Source organism: Grampus griseus (genome assembly GCF_964374135.1).
Source record: "Grampus griseus genome assembly, chromosome: 1".
In the NCBI taxonomy this organism is placed as follows: domain Eukaryota; kingdom Metazoa; phylum Chordata; class Mammalia; order Artiodactyla; family Delphinidae; genus Grampus; species Grampus griseus.
The window spans coordinates 4,652,686-4,669,844 of record NC_139017.1 but is presented as its reverse complement, the minus strand read 5'-3'; positions in this window follow the sequence as shown (position 1 = coordinate 4,669,844).

The following is a 17,159-nucleotide window of genomic DNA, read 5'->3' as shown; positions in this document are numbered from 1 at the left end:
ATATTTATAAAATTCAAATAGGAAATGATGATATTTGTTTCTTTTGCTGTTAAACTTTTAGCTAAAAAGACAGTAGAATTCTCAAAAATAATGCAGCAAAAAGAGATTCTCCTTCCCCCCTGTTTCAGGTGATTTGCCCAAAATTATAAAATCAGATTCTCTTACCTCTGACCACCTTCAGCTAGTTCACTTTTACCTTTGTTCCTCATTTTTCCAGACACTGGAAAATTTAAAACAGTCCTTCGAGTTAAGATAAAAGAATATTCCGAGCAGAGTATCAGCAACCGACTGTAAGCAAAGACAAGTTTTCTTCGTAAGTCCTGGGAGCTGCGCTGGATTGCAAGAAGCAGGGCGGAGTGTGTGTAACCCTGTGGCACTGCGTGGGAAAGACTCTCCCAACCCCACCCACCAGATACTCCACACAAATAAAGACATCCGCATTGTATGGCAACTCTGCTCACACCCATCTAATACTCTCTGGAGCCTAGTAATCATATCCGATGAGCAATGACGTTAGAATTCACTTGAAGGTAGCGTAAGAGCATCTAATGCAATGTTACTAGTTCAACACAGTCAGTAACCCCTATAAGCAGCCCTCATCCTGATACAAACAGAGAAATGATCCCCAGCCAACTCCTTACAGCAAGTTCTACTTTCCTAAGATACAATAACTAGGCAAACATTACACGCACTTATGTCTGAGCAATTCTAGGGAGAGAAAGGAAAATGCTGTGTGCTCGCAAACAGAACTCAGTTAAATACCACAGCAGAATATCCTTGAGGAGATAAACAGAGATTCAAAACTTCAAAATGTATGACTACTTCTCCCTTTCTTACTGGTGCAAATAAGAAGATGATAAAAATAAACAAGGAGGGCTTCCCTGGTGGCGCAGTGGTTGAGAGTCCGCCTGCCGATGCAGGGGACGCGGGTTCGTGCCCCGGTCCAGGAAGATCCCACATGCCGCGGAGCGGCTGGGCCCGTGAGCCATGGCCGCTGAGCCTGCGCGTCCGGAGCCTGTGCTCCGCAGCGGGAGAGGCCACAACAGTGGGAGGCCCGCGTACCGCAAAAAAAATAAAAATAAACAAGGACTGAGAGGTCTCCTGGCTGTCATCTTATCTCTCTGCTGTTTTTTCTGATGTCACAGATCCAAGACATAGGCAGGTATCTGGCAAGACAACCGTGGCCGGTAATCTTCCCTGGGAAGGGAAGCCGACGGGCAGCTCCATGAAACTCATCAAGGTCTTCTTAGCTTGGTGGGAACTCGCTTGACTTGTAAAGAGGACTCGGCCGTACCTGCCTTTCTTCATTCACCGTGCACAATTCCAGTAGCTTTTCCTGTCTTCTTGAGGCTGCCAATCAGGATGGCTGAGCAAAGCAGGAATGCAGGGGGGCTCAGGACCGGTGACTCAGTCACCCCATCTGCTGCCCCTGCACCCGTGTGGACTGACTGCTCTGTCTGTTGCCACACAGCCACCCCCTGGACTTCCCTTCACCTCCCTCTGCGTTGGATTGTAGGTCAGGAACATAGGACATTACCCTACGTACTGTGCATGGTAATTACACTGTGTTCTCACAGCGGTTACTTAAGAAAATTACCAAACAGGTGCTAGTAATTCCTATTCCACGATGACATAAGGCCATTGATCCCCACACGACCCATTTATTTCCCTCTCTGATTTTTAACACAAGCATGTTGCCCTTCCCCTTTAAATAAGCAGGTATGAACTCTTAAGTGATGCAGGCATGAATTCATGAGGAGAGGCCTACTATTAGAATTAGAAGGAAGTTTTTCAATCAAGTGGCCTATGATTGAGTTAACAAAAACTCACTCCAGCAAGCCAGCTGGCAAAACTACTTCCAATTTGTGAGAGAAAAAAAAAAAATCTTAACATTTGAGTCACTATATCATTTCATGCACAAAGACTTGGTGTACATACCAGAAAGACAAGCCTCTCCACATTTGCATGTATCCTTTTTATAGCTGTTGTGATTTTGCCAAGTGCTTTATGATGATATTTTATTTGCTGGGTCTCTCGATAGTCCTGTGAGGTACAGATTAGTAAGTAAAACAGGTACTACTGTACATGATGAGGCAGGAAGCAAACGCTCCAGGGACATTTTATTCCAAGAAAGCCTATGTGGAGGAATGCTCTTTCCCCTGTGTGCCAGAGGTACCAGGAAATAGAAGTCAGCCTGCAGAATACCACTGAGCCATTTTTAAAAGCCATTTTCTTTATAAAGCTCATATATTTCTTTTCTCTCTCTGTCTCTCTCTCTCTCTGTCTCTCTCTCTCTCTCTCTCTTTCTCACTCAAAAAAAGTGAGCAACACTCCAGCAGGTCTATATTTCAATTCAAAAGTATTATTATATGGCATCTCTCTCATGACATCTTTACATACCCAAATTACAAGCAGTATTAAATATTTTTGAGGTTATTCATTTCTTTAGAAGTCCTCCGTACAATAGGATAAACAAAAGCACCTATATAAGAAACTAAAAGAGTTTGTTATAAGTTTGTTATATGGATCTAAAAGATGCTGAAAAACTTATTACCCCCTCATTTTATAGATAATGAAAGCTAAAGTTGAAACTTTCTTAATGTATTGAATAATTAGTCCACAGACGAACTGTGTCTTTAGGGAAAGTCTTGGTCCGGCAACTGGATTTTCTGGTTCTCAAAGATGAAAAAGCAAAACTAAGTATAATCCTCTATGAACATTCATAAAAATTCAAAATAGACCTTCTATTATGATTCTTGTTATTTTATATTATATTATTTGTTGTGTGAGTCTCCATTCAACACAAAGCTTTTAACCTATTACATTAAACTTCCATACTGGGAAACAATTATGCAGTAGCAATTTTTTTATGTGAGGTGGAGGCCTAAAAAAAAAGAAGCCAATGAAGATACCCGTCTCTCTAGTTGAGCTGCGTATTACAAAAAATGGATGCTAGCAAGAGCTGCCTGGGTAGACTTGAACTGACAGTTATCTCAGGATGGGCTCAGGCACACGCCCCCCGAACTAACGTTCAAATCCATCTGCTACTGCATACCCACTGGGCCTTATGCTTCGCCACACCGTCTCCTCTGGCTCCAGGCAGTGCTCTCCCCTGATGTGCGGTTGCCACGGTCCTGTCCAGCTCTAGCCCTCTTCCTCTAAATGAGCAAAGCCTGTATTTATTTTTTTTCCTTAATAAATTTATTTATTTATTTTTGGCTGTGTCAGGTCTGTTGCTGCACGCAGGCTTTCTCTAGTTGTGGTGTGCGGGCTTCTCATTGCGGTGGCTTCTCTTGTTGCGGAGCACGGGCTCTAGGCGCATGGGCTCAGTAGTTGTGGCTTGTGGGCTCTAGAGCGCAGGCTCAGTAGTTGTGGCACACGGGCTTAGTTGCTCCGTGGCATGTGGGATCTTCCTGGACCAGGGATCGAACCCGTGTGCCCTGCATTGGCAGGCGGATTCTTAACCACCGCGCCACCAGGAAAATCCCAAGTCAAACTCTTAAGAAGGCAATTTCAATCACTTGCTGGGGTATAAGAAGGATTTGCTCTTTTGTTAGTCCTTTGTTTTTAACCTCCCTGTCCTGGAGAGGACAACTCAGGGGACTGGGATTTCTCCATTTTGGCAAAAGTAGGTAATCGCTTTAGTAATGGATCTGTCATCCAAAGCCTCTTTCTGCACTTGACATTATGTCCCCTTGGCTGTGCTGGTCACATTTTCACCCATCCCTCACTTTATGGACTTCTGATGTAACCTACTAATTAGGCTGATCACGTGTCCCCTGTCTTTCCCTCGACTAAGCCAAACTTTTGCTCTGTGTCATTGGAGCCTGGGATTAAAATAATAAATAAATACAACCCTGAAGTCTACCCCCGTCAAGGTTCTACGTGGTCAGGATATTGGAGAAACAGTACTTTTCCCCGCCTGTGTCCCTTCCATGTTGAATATCTAAGTGTTTCAGCTGAAGGGATAACGACTGAGGCACTACAACATGCCAAAAGATGAAACACAATCCCTGCTTGACTGTGTCCTAGATAAAACCCTCAAAACCCCAAACGTCAACCATGACTGGCCCTCTGTGTGCCCCCTGCGGGTGTGTTTTGCAGATTCAGTTACCAATCTTGGGCCTGTGGTTGCCTTGACATCTGGCACATAGGTGGTGTTTGTTGCTTGGGATCAAAATGGGAACTTGAAACTAGATACAAGAAAATTCTCTCAGAGAAAGGCCAACCAGTTTCATTCCTGTGATCATTACTTTTCAATCTTAGTTTCTCAGTATACCCTTTTCTACAATATGGTTAATTTTCTGCATCGACAAGTTCAGCAGAGTAGAACTCTGGTTAAATAAAATGAGAACAAATTTACAAGTTGCTAAGCTCTGTACCTTATAAAAATCATAGGGCACCTCCCTGGTGGCACAGTGGTTGGGGGTCCACCTGCCAATGAAGGGGACATGGGTTTGAGCCCTGGTCTTGGAGGACCCCACATGCTGTGGAGCAACTAAGCTCATGCTACACCTACTGAGCCTGTGCTCTAGAGCCCGCAAGCCATGACTGCTGAGGCACATGCACATGGAGCCCATGCTCTGCAACAAGGGGGGCCACCGCAATGAGGGGCCTGCGCACCACAACGAGAAGTGGCCCCCACTCGCCGCAGCTGGAGAGAGCCCACGTGCAGCGACAAAGAACCAACACAGCCAAAAATAAAAATAAATAAAATAAATAAATCGTTTAAAAACTCATAGGAACTATGCTTTTTTATTATTTTCCAAAAAGAAAGAGTATACTTGGACCTCAGTCTACCTATAGATTCACTGTATTAATATATATATATATTTTAATAGATCTTTATTGGAGTATAATTGCTTCACAACACTGTGTTAGTTTGTGTTGTATAACAAAGTGAATCAGCCATATGCATAGATATGTCCCCATATCCCCTCCCTCTTGAGCTTCTCTCCCACCTTCCCTATCCCACCCCTCCAGGTGGTCACAAAGCACCGAGTTGATCTCCCTGTGCTATGCAGCTGCTTCCCACTAGCTATCTATTTTACATATGGTAGTGTATATATGTCCATGCCACTCTGACTTTGCCTAAGCTTCCCCCTCCCACCCCACGTCCTCAAGTCAATTCTCTATGTCTACAACTTTATTCCTGCCCTGCAACTAGGTTCATCAGTACCATTTTTTTTTTTTAGATTCCATATATATGTTAGCATATAGTATTTGTTTTTCTCTTTCTGACTTACTTCACTCTGTATGACAGACTCTAAGTCCATCCACCTCACTACAAATAATTCAATTTCGTTTCTTTTTATGGCTGAGTAATATTCCATTGTAAATATATGCCACATCTTCTTTATCCATTCATCTGTTGATGGACACTTAGGTTGCTTCCATGTCCTGCCTATTGTAAATAGAGCTGCAATGAACATTGTGGTACATGACTCTTTTTGAATTATGGTTTTCTCAGGGTATATGCCCAGTAGTGGGATTGCTGGGTCGTATGGTAGTTCTATTTTTAGTTTTTTAAGGAACCTCCATACTGTTTTCCATAGTGGTTGTATCAGTTTACATTCCCACCAACAGTACAGGAGGGTTCCCTTTTCACCACACCCTTTCCAGCATTTAATGTTTCTAGATTTTTTGATAATGCCCATTCTGACTGGTGTGAGGAGATCCCTCACTGTAGTTCTGATTTGTGTTTCTCTAATAATTAGTGATGCTGAGCATCTTTTCATGTGCCTCTTGGCCATCTGTATGTCTTCCTTGGTGAAATGTCTATTTAGGTCTTCCACCCATTCTTTAAATGGATTGTTTGTTTTTTTGATATTGAGCTCCATGAGCTATTTGTTTATTTTGGAGATTAATCCTTTGTTCATTGTTTCATTTGAAAATATCTTCTCCCATTCTGAGGGTGGTCTTTTTGTCTTGTTTATGGTTCCTTTGCTTTGCAAAAGGTTTTAAGTTTAATTAAGTCCCATTTGTTTAATTTTGTTTTTATTTCCATTACTCTAGGAGGTGGGTCAAAAAAGATCTTGCTGTGGTTTATGTCAAAGACAGTTTTTCCTATGTTTTTCTCTAAGAGTTTTATAGTGTCTGGTCTTACATTTAGGTCTTTAATCCATTTGGAGTTTATTTTTGTGTATGGTGTTAGGGAGTGTTCTAATTTCATTATTCTACATGTAGCTGTCCAGTTTTCCCAGCACCACTTATTGAAGAGGCTGTCTTTTCTCCATTGTATGTTCTTGCCTCCTTTGTCATAAATTAGGTGACCATATGTGCATGGGTTTATCTGTGGGCATTCTATCCCATACAATTGATCTATATTTCTGGTTTTGTGCCAGTACCATATACCATACTGTCTTGATCACTGTAGCTTTGTAGTATAGACTGAAGTACAGGAGCCTGATTCCTCCAGCTCCGTTTTTCTTTCTCAAGATTGCTTTGGCTATTCAGGGTCTTTTGTGTTTCCACACAAATTGTGAATTTTTTTGTTCTAGTTCTGTGAAAAACGCCGTTGGTAGTTTGATAGGAATTGCATTGAACCTGTAGATTGCTTTGGGTAATACAGTCATTTTCACAATGTTGATTCTTCCAATCCAAGAACATGGTATATTTCTTCATCTGTTTACGTCATCTTTGATTTCTTTCATCGGCGTTTTATAGTTTTCTGAGTACAAGTCTTTCGCCTCCTTAGGCAGGTTTATTCCTAGGAATTTTATTCTTTTTGCTGCGATGGTAAATGGGATTTTTCCTTAATGTCTCTTTCTGATTTTTTGTTGGTGGTGTATAGGAATGCCAGAGATTTCTGTGCATTAATTTTGTATCCTGCAACCTTACCAAATTCATTGATTAGTTCTATAGTTTTCTGGTGGCATCTTTAGGATTTTCTATGTATAGTATCATGTTATCTGCAAACAGTGACAGTTTTACTTCTTCTGTTCCAATTCGTATTCCTTTTATTTCTTTCTCTTCTCTGATTGCTGTGGCTAAGACTTCCAAAACTATGTTAAATAATAGTGGTGAGAGTGGGCAACCTTGTCTTGTTCGTGATCTTAGTGGAAATGCTTTCAGTTTTTCACCATTGAGTATGATGCTTGCTGTTTGTTTGTCATATATGGCCTTTATTATGTTGAGGTAGGTTCCCTTTATGCCCACTTTCTGGAGAGTTTTATCATAAATGGGTATTGAATTTTGTCAAAAGCTTATTGAGATGATCATATGGTTTTTATTCCTTAATTTGTTAATGTGGTGTATCACATTGATTGATTTGTGTATATGGAAGAATCCTTGCATTCCTGGGATAAATCCCACTTGATCATGGTGTACAAGCCTTTTAATGTGTTGGTGGATTCTGTTTGCTAGTATTTTGTTGAGGATTTTTGCACCTATGTTCATTAGTGACATTGGTCAATAATTTTCTTTTTTTGTGATATCTTTTTCTGGTTTTGGTATCAGGGTGATGGTGGCTTCTTAGAATGAATTTGGGAGTGTTTCTCCCTCTGCAATTTTTGGGAAGAGTTTGAGAAGGATTGCTGGTAGCTCTTCTCTAAATGTTTGATAGAATTCGCCTGTGAAGCCATCTGGTCCTGGACTTTTGTTTGTTAGAAGATTTTTAATTATGGTTTCAATTTCATTACTTGTGATAGGTCTGTTTATGTTTTCTAATTCTTCTTGGTTCAGTCTTGGAAAATTGTCCCTTTCCAAGAATTTGTCCATTTCTTCGTGGTTGTCCATTTTATTGGCATATAGTTGTTTGTAGTAGTCTCTTATAATCCTTTGTATTTCTGTGGTGTCAGTTGTGATTTCTCCTTTTTCATTTCTAAGTTTACTGATTTGCGTCCTCTCCCTTTTGTTCTGATGAGTCTAGCTAAGGGTTTATCAATTTTATTTATCTTCTCAAAGAACCAGCTTCTAGTTTTATTGATCTTTGCTATTGTTTTCTTCATTTCTATTTCATTTATTTCTGCTCTGATCTTTATGACTTCTTTCCTTCTACCGACTTCGGGTTTTCTTTGTTCTTCTTTCTCTAATTGTTTTAAGTGTAGAGTTAGATTGTTTATTTGAGATTTTTCTTGTTTCTTGAGGTGAGATTGAACTGCTATAAACTTCCCTCTTAGAACTTCTTTTGCTGCTTCCCGTAGGTTTTGGGTCGTTGTGTTTTTGTTGTCATTTGTTTCTATGTATTTTTTTATTTCTTCTTTGATTTCTTCAGTGATCTCTTGGTTATTTAGTAGCACACTGTTTAGCCTCCATGTATTTGTGTTTTCTTTATTTTTTTTTCCTGTAATTGATTTCCAGTCTCATAGCATTGTGGTCAGAAAAGATGTTTGATATGATTTCAATTTTCTTAAATTTTCCAAGGCTTGATTTGTGACCCAAGATGTGATCTATCCTGGAGAATGTTCCATGTGCACTTGAGAAGAAAGTGTACTCTGCCACTTTTGGGTAGAATGTTCTATAAATATCAGTTAAATCTATCTGGACCATTGTCATTTAAAGCTTATGTTTCCTTATTTATTTTCTGTTTGGATGATCTGTCCATTGGTGTAAGTGGGGTATTAAAGCCCCTACTATTATTGTGTTACTATCAGTTTCTTCTTTCATGGTCATTAGCATTTGCCTTATGTATTGAGGTGCTCCTATATTGGGTGCATAAACATTTATAATTGTTATATCTTCTTCTTGGATTGATCCTTTGATCATTATGTAGTGTCCCTCCTTATCTCTTGTAACAGTCTTTATTTTAAAGTCTATTTTATCTGATACAAGTACTGCTACTCCATCATTCTTTTGATTTCCATTTGCATAGAATATCTTTTTCCATCCCCTCACTCTCAGTCTGGATGTGTCCCTAGGTCTGAAGTGGATCTCTTGTAGACAGCATATATACGGGTGTTGTTTTTGTATCCATTCAGCCAGTCTGTGTCTTTTGGTTGGGGCATTTAGTCCATTTACATTCAATTTGATTATCAATACGTATATTCCTATTACCATATTCTTAATTGTTTTGTGTTAGTTTTTGTGGGTCTTTTTCTTTTCCTGTTTCCTGCTGAGAGAAGTTTCTTTAGCATTTGTTGTAAAGCTGTTTTGGTGGTGCTGAACTCTCTTAGCTTTTGCTTGTCTGAAAAGCTTTTGATTTCTCCTTGGAATCTGCATGAGATCCTGCTGGGTAGAGTAATCTTGGTTGTAGGTTTTTCTCTTTCATCACTTTATCGTGCCACTCCCTTCTGGCCTGCAGAGTTTCTGCTGAAAAATCAGCTGATAACCTTATCGGGATTCCTTTGTATGTTTTTTTTGTTTTTCCCTTGCTGCTTTTAATATTTTTTCTTTGAATTTAATTTTTGTTAGTTTGATTAATATGTGTCTTGGTGGGTTTTTCCTAGGGTTTATCCTGTATGGGACTCTCTGTGCTTCCTGGACTTGGGGGACTATTTCCTTTCCCATGTTAGGGAAACTTTCAACTATAATTTCTTCAAATATTTTCTCAAACCCTTTCTTTTTCCCTTCTTCTTCTGGGACCCCTATAATTCGAATGTTGGTGCATTTAGTGTTGTCCCACAGGTCTCTGAGACTGTCCTCAATTGTTTCTTCTTTATTCTGCTCCTCGGCAGTTATTTCCACCATTTTGTCTTCCAGCTCACTTACTCGTTCTTCTGCCTCAGTTATTCTGTTATTGATCCTTCTAGTGTATTTTTCATTTCAGTTATTGTGTTGTTTGTCTCTGTTTGTTCTTTAGTTCTTCTAGATCTTTGTTAAGCATTTCTTGTATTTTCTCAATCGGTGCCTCCATTCCATTTCTGAGATTCTGGATCATCTTTACTATCATTACTCTGAATTCTTTTTCAGGTAGATTGCCTATTTCCTCTTTATTTATTTGGTCTTGTAGGTTTTTACCTTGCTCCTTCATCTGTGACATTTTTTTGCCATTCATTTTTTTTTTTTTTTTTTTTTTTTAATGAGTGGGATTGAGTTCCTGTCTTACTGGTTGTTTGGCCTGAGACTTCCAACACTGGAGTTTGTAGGCTGTTGTGTAGAGCTGGGTCTTGATGCTGAGATGAGGACCTCCTTGAGACTTCACGCCAATGAATATTCCCTGGGGTCTGAGTTTCTTTGTTAGTCCAGTGGTTCAGATTCAGAGCTCCCAGTGCAGGAGCCTCAGCCCAACCCCCGGCTCATGAACCAAGATCCTACAAGCCGTGTGGGGTGGCAAAAAAAAAAAAAGGAACAATAACAAACTAAAAAATAAAATTAGACTAGGAAGCTAACAGATATGTTAGAAAGAATATAAAAATAAAAATATAGATGAATCAACAACTGGAAGGTACAACAGTACCACAACAGTAAAAAACTAAATGAGCAAAGCCTTTAAAGATGCCGTCCTCTTGTTTTAAGCTGTTTCGCACTTTTCCCGCATACCATCATTCTCCCAGAGGACTCTACGTATCTTGGCTCCCAAACTGACTTAGCTAGAGTATGTGATCCATATTCTCTAGTTGGTGATAAAGGCTAGTCTACTCCTTGGTGAAGTTCAGATTTTTTGCCTAGGCTAATATTTTTATCACTAGAGACCACGGAGTTCCTGCCCTCATAGAGCCTATGGTCTAGTTAATAGAGACCAACAATAAACATGTAAGTACATAAATAATAAAACTTCTGATCACAATGAGTGCTAAGAAGAAAATAAACAGAATGGTGACATAGTGATGGTGGATAGACAAGGCAGGCCTCGCTAAGGAAGAGACATCTGAGCTGCAGACTGCAGCGGTGTGAAGATCCAGGGGTGAGGCTTCCTGGCCAAGAGAACAGGTAATGCAGAATCTTGGAGGCAGGGACAAGCATGGCACATTTAAGGAAAACCAGGGTGGCTGGTGAGAGTAGTAGGAGATAAAGTCTCCCAGAGAGCTGAGCAGGGGCCACATTGCAAAGGGTTTTTGCAGGTCATGGCAAAGGCTATGTATTTTATTCTACTTGCAGTGAAGCATAGGAGCAAAGTAAGGGATTAAGGAAGCTCTCCAGCAGGCCATTGCTATAACCCAGGAGAAATGACAGTGCTCTGGATTCCAGCTGCAGTGAGAATGACAAGTCGTCAGGTTTCAAAGACACGTTGCTATGGGCCTTTTGACCATTTGGTGAGGGACAGAAGGGATGTGATGGTATAGGGTGAGGAAGGAACCCCAAATTCTGCTTTGAACATTAAAAGGCTGAATGCCTGCCAGACGTCCAAGTGAGGAGGTGGCCTAGGTGACTGCTGCTCAGGAGAACCAGCCTGCATTTCTCACCTGTGAACCTGAGCTGTCACCATCACAATATCCAGGGATTGTAGGCAGACAACTAAAGTCTTGGGGGTGTTCTTTGGGCTCATTTATAAATAGAGGTGACTGGCATGCTCGGAGCCCAGTGATGGGTTAAACTTTTCAGACTCAGGTTACCAGCTTCATCATGTTCTCTGAGCTTTCTTTAATGGTTCTTGCCCCCAGACAACGCTATACGAAAGTGAAAAATAGAGTCCTATTATTTTGGTAGTAAGCAACAAAAAGCTTGAAACTCATAGCAAGAAAACCAGCATAAATTCAAGCAAGAGAAGAACAGAGCTGTATCCTGGCATTCACCACAAAGGTGTTGATGTCTCCTGGCTGCCTCACATTCTGTGATGCTGATTCAGGGACCCTGCAGGAGGGGCCTGCAGCTTCATGGGGCCAGGCCAGGATCTGTGGAATCACAGGATCTACAGAATCAGTACAGGATCTATAGTAGTGACTTGTAGGATCAGCCCAACGTACCCTGAAATCAGTCCTTAACTGTTGTGAGCCTAATGGCAGGAGTCCCCTCAGTGGAACAGATGCATCTGGTTACAAACAATTGCTTCCTGAAGCCCAGAGTAGGTCAGAGTACAGCCTTTGCTGACTCACTGTGCCCGTGCCTGTCCAGTCAGACTCGGGCATGTGCTAATGAATGTGTTAGGACTGCAGCTTCTTGGGCTGAGAGTCTCCATTTAGTTTGTTTGGCAAGAATAGGAGAATCAAGTTCAAGCATTAAGTTTATAAACACAGTATTAAGTGCTACCAAATAATAAGCCTTACATAGATGAGGCTTTACGTCATCTATGAAAGAGGGCAGTGATATTTCAGTGGCACTTCACTGCATCTCCGGTCCCACCTTTCAGTGAAGGAATTCAAAGCATAAAAATACAACAATGATGAAACGTCAGAAAGTCTCTAATGACAAGTCTAATTATTCCCGTGTGTTACCACACCACAACATGCAACGGCATCCTGCAACCCTGCTCAGCAAAGGCCATCACATGAATTCAATTTCAGTCCCCAAACTTAATCACTCTGGAATCTAGACAGACACAAACGTGGCCTTTTTAGGCCTCAATTCAGGTCTCCCTAATTTCTCAGAACAGCCAGAATGCATCAGCCAGAAAGTTTGAGAAGAAAGAATATGATAGAGAAAGACATGATTGTCATGAGAGAAGTGGCAGTCTGCATTTAATACTTGTGTGCATTGCTACTTTCAGGGACAACTGCCAAGCACACCACAACGAGATTCTGACTTTGAGAAACGTGGAACACTTCTCATGATACAAGCTTGTTGGCTTTTTACTCAATGGTTTATAGGGTTTAAAATTTTTTTTCTCATGTCTTTGTTCTTCTCTTTTCATAAAGAAATGTAGTGAGGGTCAGTCGCAATTTAATACTGTGCCCAGGGTAATTTTCAGTAACGCTCCCTTTTACACCAAAGAAACGTCACAAGTTTGTATAAGTTACGTGGTATTCTTGAGTACAGTTGCCTATTACTTGAACTGAGAAAGGAAAAGAGGGGAAAAAGGAAAATTATGTGCCAAGAGATTTACTCCATATTTTGAATATATTTTTCCTTCCATCTTCACAATCCAGTGAGGCCAATTTTTTCTCCCTCTCTCACAGATTGGACTCAGAAAGATAACTTCCCCGAAGTTACACAAAATGGGCTACAAACCCAAGTCTTTCTGGATCCCAAGCCATCAAAACACAGGATTTTACTAGGTGAAGCATAGTTAGACTAAAGGAACAAGTCAGATTGTGCCAAAAATTAAGAAATGATGTCCCTAAATTCCTAAAACATAACCAACACTCTAAATTTCTTACCTATTTTTTTAAACAGAACACCCAGCAGCTCAGCTACTCTCCATGAGCCTCTTTCATCACCAATTAGAGTATTCACAGCACACCTGTTGCAGGCACAAACCATTAAGACTTAAATCAATTCCCAAACAATAGTGCCACCTGTCACTGTCCCAAGGCAGCATTTCTCCTCAGATAACATTAACCTGGCACTTACAGCCTGGGGCTTGCTGTGAGAGACACACCTTACTCTGGCTTCTAACACAGAGGATGCATCAGCATCATCCTTCTTCCATCTCTGATGCCTGCGTTCCTGCTTAGCCATCCCACCTGGAAGACCTTCCATCTTCCTGCCCATACTTCAAGGTCCTGCTCAGCTCTTGCTTCCTTCACGGAAACTCCTTCTACTGGTTTTGGGCCGCGATAGTGTGGACCTTTGCGTTTCCATGGCACTTTTAGCCAATTTCCAACTGTTTCATATTTAACTGCTCCTTGCTTTTTTTACATATAATAATTTAAGCACTTCTGGCTATAAATACCTTAAGGGCAGGAAGTATGATTTCTGCTTTGCATGTGTGTGTGTGTCCTCTGTAATACCCACATCATTTGGGGGCCATTTGTATTTATTACTCACTGACTAGTACAGTGATGGGATGACCACCAGGTAAAGAAGGGAAGAATGATAAAGTGCATATTATCGCCATTCAGGATTTCACTGTTTTCAAGATGGGTCCATCTGCGAACTTTATTGTCTCCATAAGATTTATTTATTTATTTATTTAATTTATTTATGTTTGGCAGCGTTAGGTCTTTGTTGCTGCGCGTGGGCTTTCTCTAGTTGCCGTGAGCGGGGGCTACTCTTCGTTGCAGTGCACGGGCTTCTCATTGCGGTGGCTTCTCTTGTTGCAGAGCCCGGGATCTAGGCATGCAGATTTCAGTAGTTGTGGCTCGCAGGCTCAGTAGTTGTGGTGCACAGGCTTAGTTGCTCCATGGCATGTGGATCTTCCCAGACCAGGGCTCGAACCCATGTCCCCTGCATTGGCAGGCGGATTCTTAACCACTGCACCACCAGGGAAGTCCCTCCATAAGATTTTGATAGAGAAAGGACATTTGGCTCAATATATAAAATTACACTTGAAAGAATAAAAAAGCTAAAAGAGAAAATGAAAAAAATATTTAACATCAATATCAACTGAATAAGAATTCTTCTGTGAAAAATTCAAATGGCTTAGAATGTGAGTACTTAATAAATCATTTTATTACTTGAATAATATGAGGAAGGGGAAGAGAGGAGAGAAGGTCCCCTAAACAGGTCATAGACTCTCCCCCGGAGGCATCATCTAATATGAGGTTCTGTCTTGCCACACTCTTCTCCTTCTCCCCTCCCCTAAATTTACCAAACCTACTCCTATTTCATTCATTCATCTATTCAATAATAACAAATATTTGGAATGCTAATTTTCCTAGCTCCTAGGAGACTGAACTGCATAGACTCAGGACTTGTATTTAGAGAACAATTCAATTTATTGCAGTTTACAAAAGCGTGTCCTCTGTATTTCTGCGAAGCCAGGTCGTGCTGGGGCTTCTCCTCACCACACCTGCAGCCTCCAGCCTGGGGAACCCTTGGCAGCAGGTGTGGCAATGTGGCCCACTGGTGCTTTCAGGGTGGTGTTGGTGAAATGTGGGCTCCTGCCCCAGGGCTTTCTGAACTGGCGGCCCCCTCTCCCTCACAGCTTCTCAGGATAAGCATGAGTTTACAGATAGAGAAGCTAAGCTCTGACATTCACGACTTCAGCAACCCACCCATTCCTCAACAGAACTTTGACCAAGGTGACCAACCGCAGCTTTTGCCCAGACAGAGGTAGTGCTTTGCTCTTTAGGCACAAAAAACCCTACCCTTCTCTTGCTGACGACTGTAGCGAAGACTACATTCCCTTCAGCAGTGCACTGGGCAGGCTCTTCTCTGCCCTTTGCAGTTACACTGAAGCCTTTGTTCCCTCTGTATCAGGACACGGAGGGTGCGCCAATCACCATCCCTCACCATGCATTACACAAGCAGGTCCATCAGTTAGCATGCTCCCAGCACACCTGTTACCTGCAGGGCTTCATAGCTACATTCAAAACCCTTGTCCAGGGCTTCCTTGGTGGCGCAGTGGCTAAGAATCCACCTGCCAATGCAGGGGACACAGGTTCGAGCCCTGGTCCGGGAAGATCCCACATGCCGCAGAGCAACTAAGCCCGTGCGCCACAACTACTGAGCCTGTGCTCTAGAGCCCATGAGTCACAACTACTGAGCCCGCGAGCCACAACTACTGAAGCCTGTGCACCTAGAGCCCGTGCTCCGCAACAAGAGAAGCCCCCGCAATGAGAAGCCCACGCACTGCAACGAAGACTAGCCCCCACTCGTCCCAACTAGAGAAAGCCCGCGCACAGCAATGAAGACCCAACACAGCCAAAAATAAATAAATGAAATAAATTTTTTTAAAAAGGCACTCATTAAATTCACATATTGGCAACGTATCCCTCAGTCATGTATCCAGAGGCAACAAAAAGCCCAAGGGAAAAAAAAACAAGCGCCTTACACCCTGTAGTGCTTTAGCCCCAAAGGCAGACAGCCCCAGTTGTTTAACACTATTCTGTTTCATCATTATGCACCCCGTTTGGAAGTTCCAGGAGAGTCGTAGCTGTGCCGCCCACCGGAATCACAGAGCAAGAGGGGGTGCCAGCTGCACGATGAGGGAAAGGGGGGGCAGGCGGTAGGGTGGGGTCCTGCAGAACCGGCGCCTTGAGGAGAGCCGTCACCTTTGGTAAGAAAGCTGGAGCAGACACCGCAAGGAGGAAGCCGGTGGGAGGAACACCCTGAGTTCACCCTCCTTTCTTCCTTGGATCTCCTACCGAAGCTTCCTTGGGTTGGATCCAACAAAAAGGCAGGGGGCCCACGAGCTGAGTTGATGTAGCCTGTCCAGTTCTGTCCCCCAGGGCCAAAAGCAGAGTGAGGGGTGGAAAAGTGATCTAGAGAGGCAAGCAGAAGAGATTCAGCCCATTGTCCATTTTGTATTGTACACACACTAAACTACCTCTTGTCCTTTTGTATGTCCTAAATTCTAAACCAAAGTATATACTAAGGTAGGAACAGCACACTAGCTTGTTTAACTTCATCCTCTTTTTCACCCAGCATAAAGGCAGGCCTTGAGGGAAAAACTTTTTTGTTGGCATGCTGATTCATATGGTTTCTTCAAGCCCTCAGGCTGGTTAGTCCAAGACTTGCCCTTTCTACTTCTGTATCCTCATGTCCCACACACTTAATTTGAATCACCCAAAGAATGTCAAATATCATGCTATCCTCTAATCTATCCTATATTTTCTCACCTCTGGGCCTCCTTGGGTAATGATGGTAAAAATATTAATAAACAGGACCTTCAATTAAATAGATTCTGGAGACCAGAAGGGAGCGCTCTCATGCCCTGTAACAATAACAGAGCCCAATAGGAAGAAGAAAGACTCCTTTCCTGGAAGGACTCAGCCAATGAAAAGCCAAGGACTCTTTGTTTACGTAGACCTCCCGACTTCCTTTTCCCCTGTATAAAGGAGTTAGGTAGATAGCTAGTAGGAAGCAGCCGCATAGCCCAGGGAGATCAGCTCGGTGCTTTGTGACCACCTAGAGGGGTGGGATAGGGAGGGTGGGAGGGAGGGAGACGCAGAGGGAAGAGATATGGGAACATATGTATATGTATAACTGATTCACTTTGTTATAAAGCAGAAACTAACACACCATTGTAAAGCAATGATACGCCAATAAAGATGTAAAAATAAATAAATAAATAAATAAAAGAGTTGTCCTCTTCAATTTTGCTAGGGACTTGCACGTGGCTCACTATGGTTGCAAATTTCAACTCTGATGATCCCAAATAAACCCACGTTTGCTGGAGAAATAACTGACCGTCTATTTGCTTTAGGTCAACACAATTAATTAACACTGAATCACACTGATCACCAGGCTGGTCACTAAGTCTCAGAGTCCGTATCTTTCCAGTGGAAATGACGCTCTCT